The following is a 14,866-nucleotide window of genomic DNA, read 5'->3' on the forward strand; positions in this document are numbered from 1 at the left end:
GAGTGTGGTCCTAGAAAGTCCTAGGTCCTAGAGAGCAGGGTGTCGAACCGCAAAAAATACGGGTTCGGTTCTGGTTCGGGTTCGGGTTGTTTTGATTTCGTTCCGGTTCAGTTCCGGTTCGGCCACGCCAAAAACCGAACCGGTTCGCGAACCGGTTCGCAAACCGGTTCGCAAACCGGTTCAACGCTTCCGTTTTATATGTTCCATAAAACTGCTTTTATCAGGAAATGCGTGGCTAATAGCTTACTGCTGTTGTCTGCATTGACGTCTTTAGCGGTGAGGTAGCTCTTTAGCGAGAGAAATAAGAAATGGATGAACACTTATTGCAAATAGAATCCACGCTGATGAAGCGGTGTTGTCCCGCTACTTTCTGTTCCCAAAATCTCTTTTTCACACGCACAGTGCCAGCAAGATAAACTTAAAGGAAGCCTAATAAGATGGACAGCGTAAGATAGACGACAGTACTTGCCGGCACACTGCCTTCGCAGCGTGAATCAATCTGAAACCGTACTGAAGCATGTCGAAAATAAGCCTGCAGGCCTTACTCTGTCCGAGCTCACAGCAGTGTACTAGTTAATCCACCTCACAAAGGCAATGTATCACGACACAACTGCACTACCAATAAGCAGAACCACATTTACTTTTCAAACCACGACCAATCAAACAGGCACCGTTCTGTGTACGCTCCTTCTCTACTTCTCATGTTTCTGACTTGTTTAATTTTTACTGCTCACATGTAAAAAGAAATCTTGGGCGCTTATTTGATCACATATTCATCGTGTAGAGCTACATAACTGGCCTACTCCATTCCTGTTGCATTCGTCCGCGTGCCACCTCGTCTCTGAAGAGTAGACGCCGCATCACCGCGTGCGTGGGGCACCAGCCGCGGCGCTCACAAGGACAACTGCGCTTCAACATGTTAAAAAGACGCTCAAAGTATACTTACTATACGTCGTCGTCTCACTGCTAGGTGAAAATTTCTGAAATCCATGATGATATAGGCGCGTGATGATGATACCGATGTGTCTTCGTTCGGGGATAGAGAGGAACTCTTGTGCTGACTTCTATGTCCGAACCGTTTTGTTGCGAACCGGTTACCGCTATTATTTTTTATGGTTCTGCTCCGGTTCGGGTTCAGCAGTGTTCTGAAAATTTCGGTTCGGGTTCGGTTCCGGCAAAAATAACGGTTCAGGTACGGTTTTCGGTTCGGGTTCAGGTTCGGTTCGACACACTGAAAATTTTTGAAATTTATTAATTATTTGATATTATTTGAATAATTATATAATTTGATTAGTTAATATTAATTTGAAATTATGAAACATTTTGAAAATGTTTTTGCAGATAAGCCGCACTCGCAGATAAGCCGCGGGTAATACGACGCAACCGCTTTGTGCGCTAAACCAGTGATGCACAAACAAAATCAATAGAGACTGTCAACGCTCGTCGACGCCGTAGTCCCTGCCAGCTGCCCTGTTCCCGTACTGGTCCGCGACGTCGACGACTTTTAGTTTGAAGCCGCTGTCGTAGCTGTGCCTCCGCGATGGAGCCATGCCTTACCTATAACTGCCGTGTCCACGAATGCTGCTGCTCAGGTCAAATGACAACTGACGGTTAGCTGACCACGTTTTATCCCGATGTCAGGTGTACTGAACCCTTCCTGTGGGTCTGCCGACAAAGGAGACCGTAGGGAAGGCCATAAACGCTGTGGTCCACATTCCGGTATCGGCATGATGTATAAACAAAGGAGGTCAGTTCTAGTGTTCTACTATGATCGGATTGTGCCCTTGTTGGGTGTTTTTTGTGGATTGACGAGTTAGTGGTGTTCCAGGAGACATTAATCACTGTCACCCCTTTTGTTAAAGCTGCGTGGGGGAACGTATTCGGAAGGTCAGTCCACTCGAATGTAGACCCGCCCCTGTTCGGTATTGTTCGTGCACTGGCAGGGCGGTCCTGTTCCGAAAAAAATGAGGCACTGTCGGCCCTTTCGTTTAATCCGGGGTATGGGGAAAATACCAGGGAAAAATAGCCATCAGATAAGCCGCACCCGTGGATAAGCCGCAGAGCGTCCGCGAAAAAAAAAATTTGCGCATAAGCCGCGGCTAATACGCGTGAAAATACGGTAAGTTGTTTTTATTCTCTGTACTGTAAATATGCTTCGATATGATCACCTTGGACTAATATACCTCTTATAAAGACACAAAAGTATTCTAAAGCATTCTGTTCTTCACGGACTCCCAACACTTGCAATGCATTTGCGACATCCCGCAAAAAATGCGAGCACATCTGGTTGCTCCACAATCTACATTCAGCGATTACAACACTGTTACGAACACAAACGCTCAGAACGGCTTCAAATGCTAGCAATTACTTTTCATGTGAAGACAGAAGTTGAAAGTCCCTTTGGAAAATTCGATTTTACAACACGCGGGACACTGTGCCATTGCTTGAATGCGCTCCACGTATAGGGGTGGCAAAAAATTCACAGCGCGCCTACTGATCAAGTCAGAATTTTTATTTTTCTTGTGTGAATAGTCCGAGGGACTACCTACAACATATAAAATTTTCAAGGCAAGTTTTTGGTGGGGTTTTTTAGATAAAGGTTTCCAAAATTCGTCATTTTTCGGTGGTATGGTGCTACTTAAAGAGGTAGCGCTTACGTTCCTTGCAGAGTAGAGTAACAAATTATATATAATTCGATAGCCCCATGAATGACAAATTAAACGTCATAAAGCTTAATCTTATCCGTTTGTACATGTGCACCACAGAGAGTTGCTCACCACAGCATGTGCATTGGGGAGGCTCCTCTCCACGGAGTAAAAAACCATGCGTGATGTAAGTATGACCGAGCCTTAACCGAGCTAAAATTACTTCATGAAAATGGTTTCCCAAATTGTTTGGTTGATTCCCCATGGTATCTTTCATTAGGCGGAGTTTGTTGCAGTGCTGTTGGTTCCAGTGTTGCTGCCATTCATTATTTATTGTTCTTCTTAGGACCACAACGAGGTCCTGAGAAGGAACATTGAATGGAGTCATGTTAAAAGAAATTGCAGCTGTGGCAGCACGTTCATTGCCGGGTATGCCCACATGACTGGGTACCCAGCAAAAGTTTAAATGGAGATGATTGTTGATAATTCTACTGGCAAGACTATGAGTGTTATAAACTGCCCTCTCCCTATTATCTGATCAAGGGCTGAATTTTTGGGTTGTCATCTGGCAACATGTGCGCTGTGACGTGGTTAGTGCGAGAGGCCCCATCAGGGGAGTCCGCAAATGCAGCCCACGTGCTCTCGTGGAGGCTCGCTTAGTGTATCTTGCAGTTATGCAGTGACAATACTGCACGCTTCTAGGTGGAAGTGATTGCCTCTGCCCAGGAACGTGAGAGAATGAGCGTTGGTTTAGTGTTTCATAAAAAATTTTCCCCTGCTGGAGAGGACAGAAGATTGCACACAACACATGCAACTCGAAGAGGTGCAGCCATGGGACCTGCACCAACAGATTGAATAGGAGCTAGCTGCATTCGTGCACACTCTGCATCAAAGATCACTTCAAGTCACCTGTCAATCCGAAGAAAAGGTGTTGAGCTTGCCTGTAGTGCCGGCCTTGACAGGATGTACATTTAGGGCTATGTGCAAGAAGGGCGTCTTGGGTGCTGCTGTTCAGGAAACGGAAGGGTCCAAGTCACCGGCATCATACATCAGCCTGCAGTATGGAGACCAGCTGTTAAACTTCCAGCACCACGTGATCAAGCTGAGTACGCATGGATATATGCTGGGCTAGATCAGTAACACAGAAGAAGCTCCCGTGTGGTCCAACATGCCAGTTCGTTCCACAGTAACGACAAATAGAACAAAACAAGTGAAAGTGCTCTAACAGGGCACAATCTCTCACAGCTTACTGTGATGGTCGCATTGACGGTGGATGGTTGAAAGCTGCCCCCGTTTATCATTTTCAAGTCGAAAAAGCTGCCCAAGGAAAAGTTTCCCCGCAACGTGGCAGTGTGCGTCCACGGTAAGGGCTACATGGACGAAAACCTGATGGAATGGGTCCACATTGTTTTGGGGAAGGGGCCCTCGTACAGTGACGGAACATGCTGGTGCTGGACTCCTTCAGGGGTCACGCCACTGACCTTGTGAAGGACATGTTGCGAGAATAGAAAAGGAAGTAATGAGGCAAAAGGAAGGAATGAGGAAGGCATGACATCAATACTTTAGCCACTTGATGTCGTGCTCAGCAAAGAGTGAGTGAGTCAGTGAACTGCACAACGAATGGTTACAGCAGAACAACTCTGAAATGCCAAACGGCCAACAACGACAGCTGCCCTTTTCAACTGTGTGCGACGAATGCATTGCTTTACCTTCTTTAGGTACTTCTTTAGGATATACACTAAAACCCGCAGATAGCGATATCCCTCGTAAAATGATGGTTCATGATTTTACCGTCTAAATACACATTGTTTCTATGGGGAAATGACCCGCGTGCAGCGATGGAAACCGCGGTTCCGAGTACTCGTATAACAATGTTGGATGCTGTCCCGTGCGCATAACCTCGCCGCAATTTTCGCCGAGATAAGATACAGTAGAATCTCAATGATACAAATCTCACAGGGTAGCGGAAAAAATTTGTATCGTCCGAAATTCACATCAAAAGAAACCAAAATAAAAATTTAGGCAAGAAAATAGACAGCGACTGTTCATTTCCCAATACTGTCAGTGAAAGAGGTAGGTGGTAACGCTTTTGTGTCTCCGTATTTCGCCAATGCTGCTCAAATTCGCGAGATGGTTCAAAAGGCCTAGCACGTGCTTTCCACCCGCGAGTCGCGCGACAGGGTTCTAAAGCGAGCTTCTCCTAAAGCACGCACGCATTAGGTGAAGCCGACTTGCGGAATGGTGACATGTAGTGTTGCTAGAAGTTGTCCTGATATGTTCCCTGGTTCCCTCCACGAGTTCTGGTCACTGTTTTCCCAAGCCAGTGCAATGTCACACAGATTCGAGTTTTTTTTTAGTATCTGTTTCTTTTTCTTTTGCTACGTTATCTCAAGAAACAGACTGTGAGTGAATGTGAATTCAAGATGTCCCTGATATATTTCATTTTTGGGAAGAATTTTTATGGTCTGTGATATTCTTGTTCCAAATCAGCCTTTTCCTATAGTTTCATATCCTTGCCTCTTCAAAAGGGGCGTCTGCCTAAAACCGGATAGACTTATAGTGCAGTTTTCAATGTAATCATTTATCCTGTGACGAAGATTCTCTCACTGGTAAGAAATAATATGATCCGTTAAGGTAATTTTTGACAGTCTGCGCTATACGTAGGGCCTGACATTTTTAGGGTTATACCTGATTATGCCCGATGTTTACCCCCTGATCTAAAACAAAAAAACAGGGTTTAACCAGGTATTTCCTGGAAAACTGCTGGACCAGGGGCATCCGAAGTCGTCGCTGTTGTCCTGTCGAGTGACGCTCATATCCATTAACATAGTTTGCTTTGTTCTATTGCCTATAAAGGAATAAACAACTGGCTGCAGTGGTGCAGGCGGTGAGACATCGTTATTCGGCACGCAGTCAGCAAAGTGGATGGACCTTTCTAACATGGGCCCAGAAGCACCTGAAGGCACAGTCTGAATACATCTGACAGCAGTTGGGCAAGGTTAAGTTTTGTGATGATGGAGCCCACATGGAAGATTGTACTGAAGAGATGATCAATTAAGCTTCGAAGAGCACCCACATCAAAAAGCTGGAAGGGCACAACTATGCAAAATAAAGGTTTAAAGTAGAAAACGACTGTGAACGGCTATTAAGGATAACCCACAACGATTGCAGAAGCAAGAAGTTCTTGGGACGCAAAGGATCAGGAAGCTCTGAATATAGTCGGCCAGATGCTCTCCAGCAACCAGACACCAGCTATGTTATAAACCAGGCGATGGAAAGAGACTCATGGGACAGTAGAACAAGTAAAGTGGGGATAAGTTCTACAGAAGTAATTAGGGCTCAGATGTGAGCTCAGCTCCTCAAAGGGGAGAAAGGAAGACACTGCTGTCAAGTACATGCAACGTGTGGAATGACTGGGTAAGCAACTTCACATTCTTGCTGATAATCTCAAAGACACTGAACTTATAATCCCATTCATACTAACAGCCTCGATTGCTAAATGATTTGTAAACAGTATACTGCTTGGCTGTGCCTTCATAATTGTAAGGTTCATAGTGAAGGTCCATAGGGTCTAAGGTCAAAGGTCCACAGCAGAGGTCCATAGGTCTAAGGTTCATAGCAGAGATAGGAAGGGGCATACACAATGTTCCAACACTCTGTCTGTCTGTCTCTGTCTGTGTGTGTGTATTAAAATATAACTACATGTATTGTGTACTAAATGTGTGTATTAAAATATGACATATTACTTTTAAACTTGTAATGTAACAGTTCCTGCCTGAACTCTTTCAGTCCAGAGCAATGTAAACAAAGAAACAAGAAGACACCCGCCCATCAATGAGGCTTTCGGCGGACTCCGGAGGCGCCAATTTGAAAAAGAAAGGAGCAAAACATGGTTGGTGGATTCGAAAGATTTGATTCGCCGTTTTGGGCACTAGGATTCGGATTCCCGAATCTCGAATCCCTGCCTAGGATTTGTGGATTCGCTTGGCACGTCCATACTATTTAAACATCCTTTCATTGATAAAGGTCACTTTCATGAATGCAGCAGCAGCCCACATGCTCTCAAGAAAAAGAATAATGGAAGGAGCCCAGTATGATTTCTAGGCTGTGTGGTCATTGCTTTCTGATAAAAGGTAATTCACAATTTCAGGACAGTGGCTGCAGTGGTAATATGTTTGTTTTCACACCCTGGGTGTCCACTGGGTGCGGTTGGCAGTGGCGGATTCATGGAGGGGAGAGAAGGAAGCCCAACATATAAATTAATTGATTGAATTAATTGAAACCATTCACGATTTTTCGAGTGAGCTAAATTCTCGTGAACAAGTAGATGTTATCTTCTTAGATCTATAACACGCTTTCGACCGAGTGTCTCACAAAAAAAAAAAAAATGATGTTAAAGATTAGCAAGCTAATAGACAACATGATCATAATTAACTGGTTAACAGCTTATCTTTCCCATAGACAGCAGTTTGTACAAACTGGGCATTCACGCTCATCGTGTAGGAATGTTCTGTCCAGGGTTCCGCAAGGCTCAGTTTTGGGACTGCTCCTTTTCTTAATCTTTATATATGATATCACAAAAGACTTCATTCTATCACAGATCAGGAAAGCCGACCAGACGCCTCTGAAATACGACACGCCTGCGAATAGAAAGATACATACCAAGGGCAACAGGAGAGTCACAGTAAGGAAAACAGGAGAAGAGAAACAGAGATGCACAGTTATGCTGGCAGCTACTGCAGACAGCCAGGAAGCTTCCACCGTACTTCATCTTCAAAAGGAGGACAATGACAAAAGGAACGTTCCCACATGGAATTCATATCCGGGTTCAAGAGAAGGGCTAGATGACCCAAGACTAGTGGTCGACTGGATATAAATTGTGCGGGACAAGCAGCCTGGATCTCTCCCGCATGTGCTTGCACTCTTAGTGCTGGATAGTTAACATGGGCATCTAGTAGCACCGGTGCGAAAGACGCTTTCCGAGTGCCGAACAAATGTCACATTTATACTGGGTGGACTAATGTCTGTATTACAGCCATTGGAAGTTTTCATACACAAACCGTTCAAGGATATCTAGCGCTGATACCGAACTTACTAAGATCGGCAAAGTGAGGAGGCAGCCGTTTCTGCAAAGTTTGGAAATGGATCGTGCAGGTGTGGGATCAGATTGATCCCTACATTGTCACAAGACGTTAGTGGGGGGTCCCTTGCAGATGGAAATGGCAGGCTTCTGTTGAAACCGAGTGGTCGGAAAAGTTATTGGTATAGGTACATTACCACTTTGGTTTGAAATGAAGATGCAGAACCTCACGCATAAATATCTTATGCTTTTCCTTGTCTGTTTGTGAACGTGAATAATTAAACTGTGAAAACTAAAGCTTCTACGTACCGAGGGCTTCTGGTTGCTTGATAAAAGCTGTCCGTCCAGTTTGTACTTGTCTGCCTACAACCAGTGGCTCCGTGAAACAGCAATGTACCTGCAAATGCAAAATATTTTTTTTAAGAAGAGAAGCACAGATTGTATATGAAGTACATCTAGAGAATTGATGGCCAGAACAAGCTAACTCATACTTTTCTGAATTGAGAAAAACAGTTTTTTCTTCTTCTTCTTCTGTTAATCTAATAATTGCATCACAAACTTAGAGCCTGAAATACACTTAGGGTGGGTTCACACGAGGGACCGGAGTAGGGAGAAATTCGCTTCGGCGCGGATGACGTCACGTGAACCAAGAAGCCCCCTCCCCACCGAGCTTTCACACGGGACGATGAAAGAGACAGGACAAATCTGTCTGCAATAACACTTATTAGGTTGCATGAACAAGTTTTCTCACTTTTGTTGCACTGTGGTTCAACCGCAAAAATGGAGGTATCGTACAATGTGATACGTTTTGTCACAAAGATTCCACAATGCAGGAAACCACTGCACCAACGAAATACAGTCAAACTTCTTTATAACGAATGCCTTTCAAACAAAAAGCCACTAGAACGAACTTTTTTCATGGTCTTGTCAAGCTCCCATAGGACCAATGAAATTCTTGAACATTTACAACAAATTTCTTTACAACGAACATACCGGAATAAAGAAGCGTTCTTTTTTTTCTTTTCCGTCGCATTTGGACTTAATTTTACAACAAAGTTGCGCCCCTAGTTACTGAGAAAATTGGTTGAGAGCGTGAGGGAGCAGCCTGCTCTCCCTGAACCATGACGATAAGTGATGTCACGAGGTTAGATTCAGAACTGTTGACAAAAGGCCCGGTTCATTCAGACAGAGCTTGCGTGAGACAGCTGCAAAGAGACTGAATCTCTACAGACGGTATGGGAGAAGTATGCAGGTTGATTCAATATCCCAGAAGCTGTCATCCCTGCAGACTACATGCATGTGGATGACGACGTTGCTGTACGACCAGAACCAGATGCGGACATTGGCACTACGTGGCACTCTGCTGGCACCGCAATTTGCCACGGTCAGTAAAGCGTGATGGCAAATATACACGGCGTAACTGCCACAGCTGCCGCAAGCTGACGATGACATGTGAATTAGTTGTAAATGTGCGTATTTCTTTCTTTTTTTGCCAAACGAGCAGTCAGTGAACTACCGTGTTTCCTCGAATCTAAGGCGACCTCGAATATAACATGACCCCCGAGTTTAGGGTACACGAATTTGGAAAAAATGTAAACAGGGACTGGGAGGCAGTATAGCAGTTGGAATCAATGCACTATACCGTTTATGTATCGTCACTTTCTACACTACTGTGTTCTTTGTTGCTAACTGCACACAGCTCATTGCCCTTCGTTCCGTCCAAAAGTGAGACAAATCATAGTTCTTAAGTGTGCACGACAACATCATCAGGCGCATTGCACCAAGTGTCCAAAATTCACTGAGCTGGCACAATTATTGACTTCACCCTGTTGTTTTAGCCATCTTGTAACACTTATTTTCGATCCCTGAAACCGCCTTGCCACCGCTAAATTGTTGCTGTATTTACGAAAGCGCTAACTTCTCGTCAAAACACCGGAGACAGACGCCATGACAGTGAAAAGAATGAACGCCATCCCGGCCGTCCCCATTGTGCCCGTATTGCCATATTTGCATCACGCTGACACTGTAACACGTGATATTGGTCGCGACACACTATTGGCCGATCCCGTCACCCGCTTCCGCCTCTCCCCTGACCTCGTTGTGGCACACATATTCGAACGTAAGACCATAGATTGAGAAGTTACCCGTCAAAAAGAACTCGTTACAAGTTAAGTTACCGTGTGAAAAATGTAACTAAGTTAATAACGAAGTTCTTCAGCCTGAAATGTAACTTGCAGTTACTGAGTTACCTAAAAAAGAACGAGTTACTTCCAAGTTACTTCGGACACAAAATAGTATTACGCAGGCCTGCACCGCTGCCGAGAAACTGCGACTGCACCGGGTGTAGCGCATGTGAGCAGTTGAGTTAGACCTTGAGTTGCCTGCGGTGGAATGCAACACGCTTACATCGTTTTCGTTTATGTCCAACAATAGACCTCTCCCTGTTTGTAAACAAATGACATCATAGTGTTCGACAGCGCCACAAATTTGGTAGAATTGAACTACGCTCGAAGCTAGAGGTGAACAACGTCGCGCCCGAAAGCCACGGTCTTGAGGGGATTACGATATGGTCCCTTAAAGGGACGCGACCCTCGGTCCTGCTTTTCTTTCAATGGGAGGCAGCGAACAAGTGCCCGTTCGTGGAACCCTGCCTTCTCCTTCCGATTTGTTTCGGTATCAGCCTGTCTACCAACGTCATGATGACATTTCTCTGGTAGAGGTGTATTCGAACACTTTGCATCTTACTCCCTGTGGGCGCACAATGGTTCAGCTTCATTTCAATGGCAGCGGTACTTACTTCCTGCATAAAATACTGTCATTGATTGAATATCACGTTTTATGGCAAAAAATGCCACGAAGGAACCGGAGAGAAAGCAAGAAAATATGTGGACGTGAGTGAAAAGAAAGTTAAAAGCAACTTGGAACTTAAGTTACTTTGGCAAAGTTACCTGAAAAAGGAACGAGTTCCTCTGAAAGTTACCACTGCGCAGAAGTACCGAGTTAAGTTATAAGTTAACAACAAAAAGGAACTTAGTTACAGTAACGAGTTACCTCGAACTCTGTGTAAGATGACCCCTGCCTTTGGAACACTGGATTTTGGAAAAAAAAGGTAGTCTTATAATGCAGAAAATACGATATATGAGGGCCAGATAATAATCATAGGTTGCAGTCACTTCAAACTTTCATGGTTTAGAGACACCAAGCAGTCTTGCGACACTACAACCAGGGCTGTGAACTGGTGGAGTTGCTTTCTACATAGATTGCGATGTTTAGCTGTTGCATTATGACAGACATCCTCTTTAATGAATTTACCTTTACAACAGATTTATTTATTTATTTATTTATTTACAATACCCCAAAGGCTCTTGCGAGCATTGCATGGGGGAGTGAGATTTCTTCCATGGTCTCCTGGGTTGTTATAAAGGAGTTTGACTGTAGAAAAAATTGCTATGGTCGCTGCACAACACAGTATGACACAGATTTAGATAAGTTCGAGTTCAGATATGAGTGCAGGTCAAATCCTCGTTAATCAGAACAGATTTCACAGATTTCACTGTCGCCGTGCTGCTGAATCCAAAGGCGTCCACTTCGTCGAAGAGAAGGAACTCAAACGTCACAGTGTTTTCATTTGAACAAAGGAAAAAGACAACAGTCAGTTCTCGAGTTGGGCACATACTGAAAGCTATACACAGAATAAAGTGACATATGCACATGCAAAACATAAACTGCCATGAATTAAGGTCACATTTTCACAAAGTGCCTGAGTGGGTGTCATATTTACAGATCCATTTGGTCCCAGCAAAATCCTAATTTTCCCTTTTTTTTTCTTGCCTTGCATGAGGACCCATACATGATTGCTCTTTTTATCACGCAGTTCTTCTGATCCCCTATGTGTCAGTGGTTAGAGCTGTAAAATAGCCTGACAAAAGAAGACAAAACCAGTAAAAAAAATGCTGCCCCATGCTGAAACTGTTGCCAACACGATAACCGTTTGAAGTCGAAGACAAAAGGTCCGCGATGGATTTCACGGTCCCCCCCAGGACCAGAGAAGATGCACATTTTGATGACGTAAGCTGTGATGTTTACACGATCTGCTGACTTATTACGGGGATGCATCCCTTAGGAGCGTAGCAGGAGACTCCTGGGAAGCATCGAAAAATTTGTGAGGCTCAGCTAGTTATGAGGTGAGTACAAAATTTGGTTTTGTTTGGAACTAAATGTGTGACTTGGAGTACTCTGAGATAACATAATGACCATAGCAAACACTATATAAAATGATTTATTGCAGCACAGCCGCGCCTCGTTAATATGCACCACATAAATACGGACGACACAAAATATGAACGATTTTTATAGAGACCAAGTTTTTTTCAGTCTATCTATGTCTCGTTAATACAAAAACTGCTTTTCAGACAATAGACAGCGCTATTAGGTTCAAAACCTCTTGTACTACTTCTTGTTATTATGGACAGCATCAGTGCCAAGGGAACATCATGAACACATCATTGAGGGAATATTCCGCTGCATGACACACAAAAACAATTTTTTTTAGAAGAAATTACGGATATTCCAGCTGCAGAGATGGCCACATAACTTCTATGAAGAATTTACAATTAAATTACATTGAGTGCATAGGCATCTCAAAATGACCATCACGGCTGTCACAGCTCGTGACACGCTGGAAACAACACTTATTTGGCTTACAACGACAGTTAGCACCATGCACTCTATGTTGCCGATAATTTGACAACTGCGAGTCGCACATCGTCATGCATGTGAAGAGACCCTCACTACTGCTTTACTTCCCAAACAAAACGGCTTTCGTTCTCAGGATACATATTGCAAAAATTTCCAATTAATGATACAGATCAATGTAGAAAGCCCCAACCCTTAAAGTCTAAAAGCTAGATTACTAGCTCTAGCCTTTACGAGGTTGAGGTTTAAGAAGGAAAAGGAAGGGCCATTTTAAAAAAAGACCATTCGGCCTTTTTTAATGACCCTAATGGTTTCCAATAAAATTGAAACTTTTCTCATCTATATCAAAATTACAAATTGTAACATTACTATAGGCATTTTTAAATAAACAACAAAGCAAGCAACACTTTAAAATTATGTTTCCAAACTGTTTGCATTCTTCTTCTAATTTGAAGTAGGAGTGATAACTGCTTCACGCTATGCTCGGTGCCCAACCTAAGAATGGTACCTCAGGAGACATGGGAACACGTTTAGAGCAAGCAGGGACAGAAATGGGACAGCATGGAAACAAAGAACTGCACACCACACCCTGCTACTCACAACTAAGAAATAAGTAGCAGGTGAGTAGAAGGCTGTGGCTGTGCAGTTCTTTGTTTCCTTGCTGTCCCATTTTTGTGGCTGCATGATCTAAACATGTGTAATATCCAACTATTTCTTTCAATTGTTTAATGACCTATGCTGAATCTGTTTAATTACCTACCAAACATTCACCACGTGTATAGGAACAAGTCGTGTTTGCATTATTGATGTGCTGGGTTCTAACAGCTGAAGAAAGAAAAAAAGAAGTATTAGCAATGATGTACTTGGGTTGAAGATGACTATGGGTATGATAGAGTCCACAATCATAAACATCATCAAATAAAATTGTTTAACATTATGCGATATTAGCTGTCTTTTATTCGCCAAAAGTGTATGGGGTAGTGTAAAGGAGTGTGAACAAAAGGCACAACTGGGGTTGCCGTCACGCAAAATGCACTAGAGCCCAACCAAATAGAAATTGTGTATGCCTCAGATGATATCTCACAGACATCTCCAGTGCATCATAACTTTTTACGTTGCGCAGATGTCACAGGCAGTGGCATAGTCAGGACTCCAAGGTAAGGGGGGCTGGATATGAAGCCCCCCCCTCCCCCCACCTGCTGATCCCAGTTTTTGTTCTCAAAACATGCATACCTGTGCATACAGCAAGATGAGATATCAAAATCTAGAATATCAGGGCACTAAAAATGTATGTACCAACAGGCTGTTATGACCAGTAATGCTGTGTCACAAGATTGGAAGTAGCTTGAAAAACGAACCATTTCAAAACTGTTCAAGGATGCTGCTTAGATCAATAGACGCCAGAAACAGCGTGCTTGTGACAGAAAACGCGAATGTCACACTGGATCTCCTCCCCCTCCCCCCCATATACGAGGGGTGTTAAAGTCAAACCGGGACTTTTCATTTTTCGCAAAGGTAAAATGAACTTACAGGTTAGAAATTAGTTTTATTTTTGAACGTAATCTCTAGCTGCACTAATGCACTTGTCCCAGCGTTTCACGAGGGCTTGGATGCCAGCAGTGTAGAAATCCTTACCGGCGTGTAGCGGCCATGATCGGACCGCATTCTTGACCTCGTCGTCGCAGCTGAAGTGGCAGCCCCCAAGGAATGCCTTCAGTGGCTCGAAGAGATGGAAATAGCTGGGGGCGAGATCTGGACTGTAAGGGGGATGTGGCAGCAACTCTCAGCCAAGTTCCTGTAAGGTGCGTGCCGTGAGATGCACGGTATGGGGGCCTGCATTGTCCTGTAGGAGGAGGACTCCTTTGGTGATGAGGCCCGGACGCTTTTGCTTCAGCGCCTTATGCACATCCCTGGGAACCTGGCAGTAATATTGTTAGGAGAAGAATCGCAAGAGCAGGCACTTGCTAGGCGGTAGCCCAAAAGAATGATTTATTCTCAAGCGCGTTTCCCGCGCTTCAGACCAACATCTTCTTCCTCACATTACCCCCCCTCGGCGAAGGCGGCTATGTCCTCATGCCGCATGATATGGTTTGAGCCGGATGACATGCACGGTCTGGATGGCGGGCGTTCTGCGGTCGACGGGGGGTGTGCATGGCTCTATTTGATAGTTCAGCTCAGATATACGGCGGAGGACCTTATGAGGGCCTGTGTAGCGTGGGAGGAGCTTCTCACAGCGCCCAACTCGACGCGTTGGCGTCCATAACCAGACCAGATCACCGGGGTTGTAAAATACCGGGCGATGCGACGCGTTGTATCGGGTAGACTGCAGTTGCTGGGAGTCGTGTGTGCGGATTCATGCGAGCTGACGTGCGTCCTTGGCATTGCACAGAGCGGCGGCGGAAACGGGATCGAGCGGATCGTCGCTAACCCGTGGGAGGAGGCAGTC

General features: G+C 44.4%; 1 long non-coding RNA gene across 12 annotated transcripts in view; it reads right to left on the minus strand.

The window, feature by feature from the left end:
- Positions 1 to 14,866, minus strand: part of LOC135385145 (uncharacterized) — a 67,439-nt gene that overhangs the window by 46,803 nt on the left and 5,770 nt on the right. For 9 of the 12 annotated variants that reach the window (XR_010420319.1, XR_010420313.1, XR_010420317.1 and 6 more), the window contains 3 exons: positions 14,056 to 14,263; positions 8,035 to 8,122; positions 3,555 to 3,699 (listed from right to left, as the gene is read on the minus strand). This is a non-coding gene — a long non-coding RNA (uncharacterized LOC135385145). The remainder of the gene's footprint in view (positions 1 to 3,554; positions 3,700 to 8,034; positions 8,123 to 14,055; positions 14,264 to 14,866) is intronic. The other 3 variants (XR_010420309.1, XR_010420315.1, XR_010420312.1) reach the window with 3 other exon arrangements.

The sequence above is a fragment of the Ornithodoros turicata genome, chromosome 2 (genome assembly GCF_037126465.1).
Source record: "Ornithodoros turicata isolate Travis chromosome 2, ASM3712646v1, whole genome shotgun sequence".
Classification (NCBI taxonomy): domain Eukaryota; kingdom Metazoa; phylum Arthropoda; class Arachnida; order Ixodida; family Argasidae; genus Ornithodoros; species Ornithodoros turicata.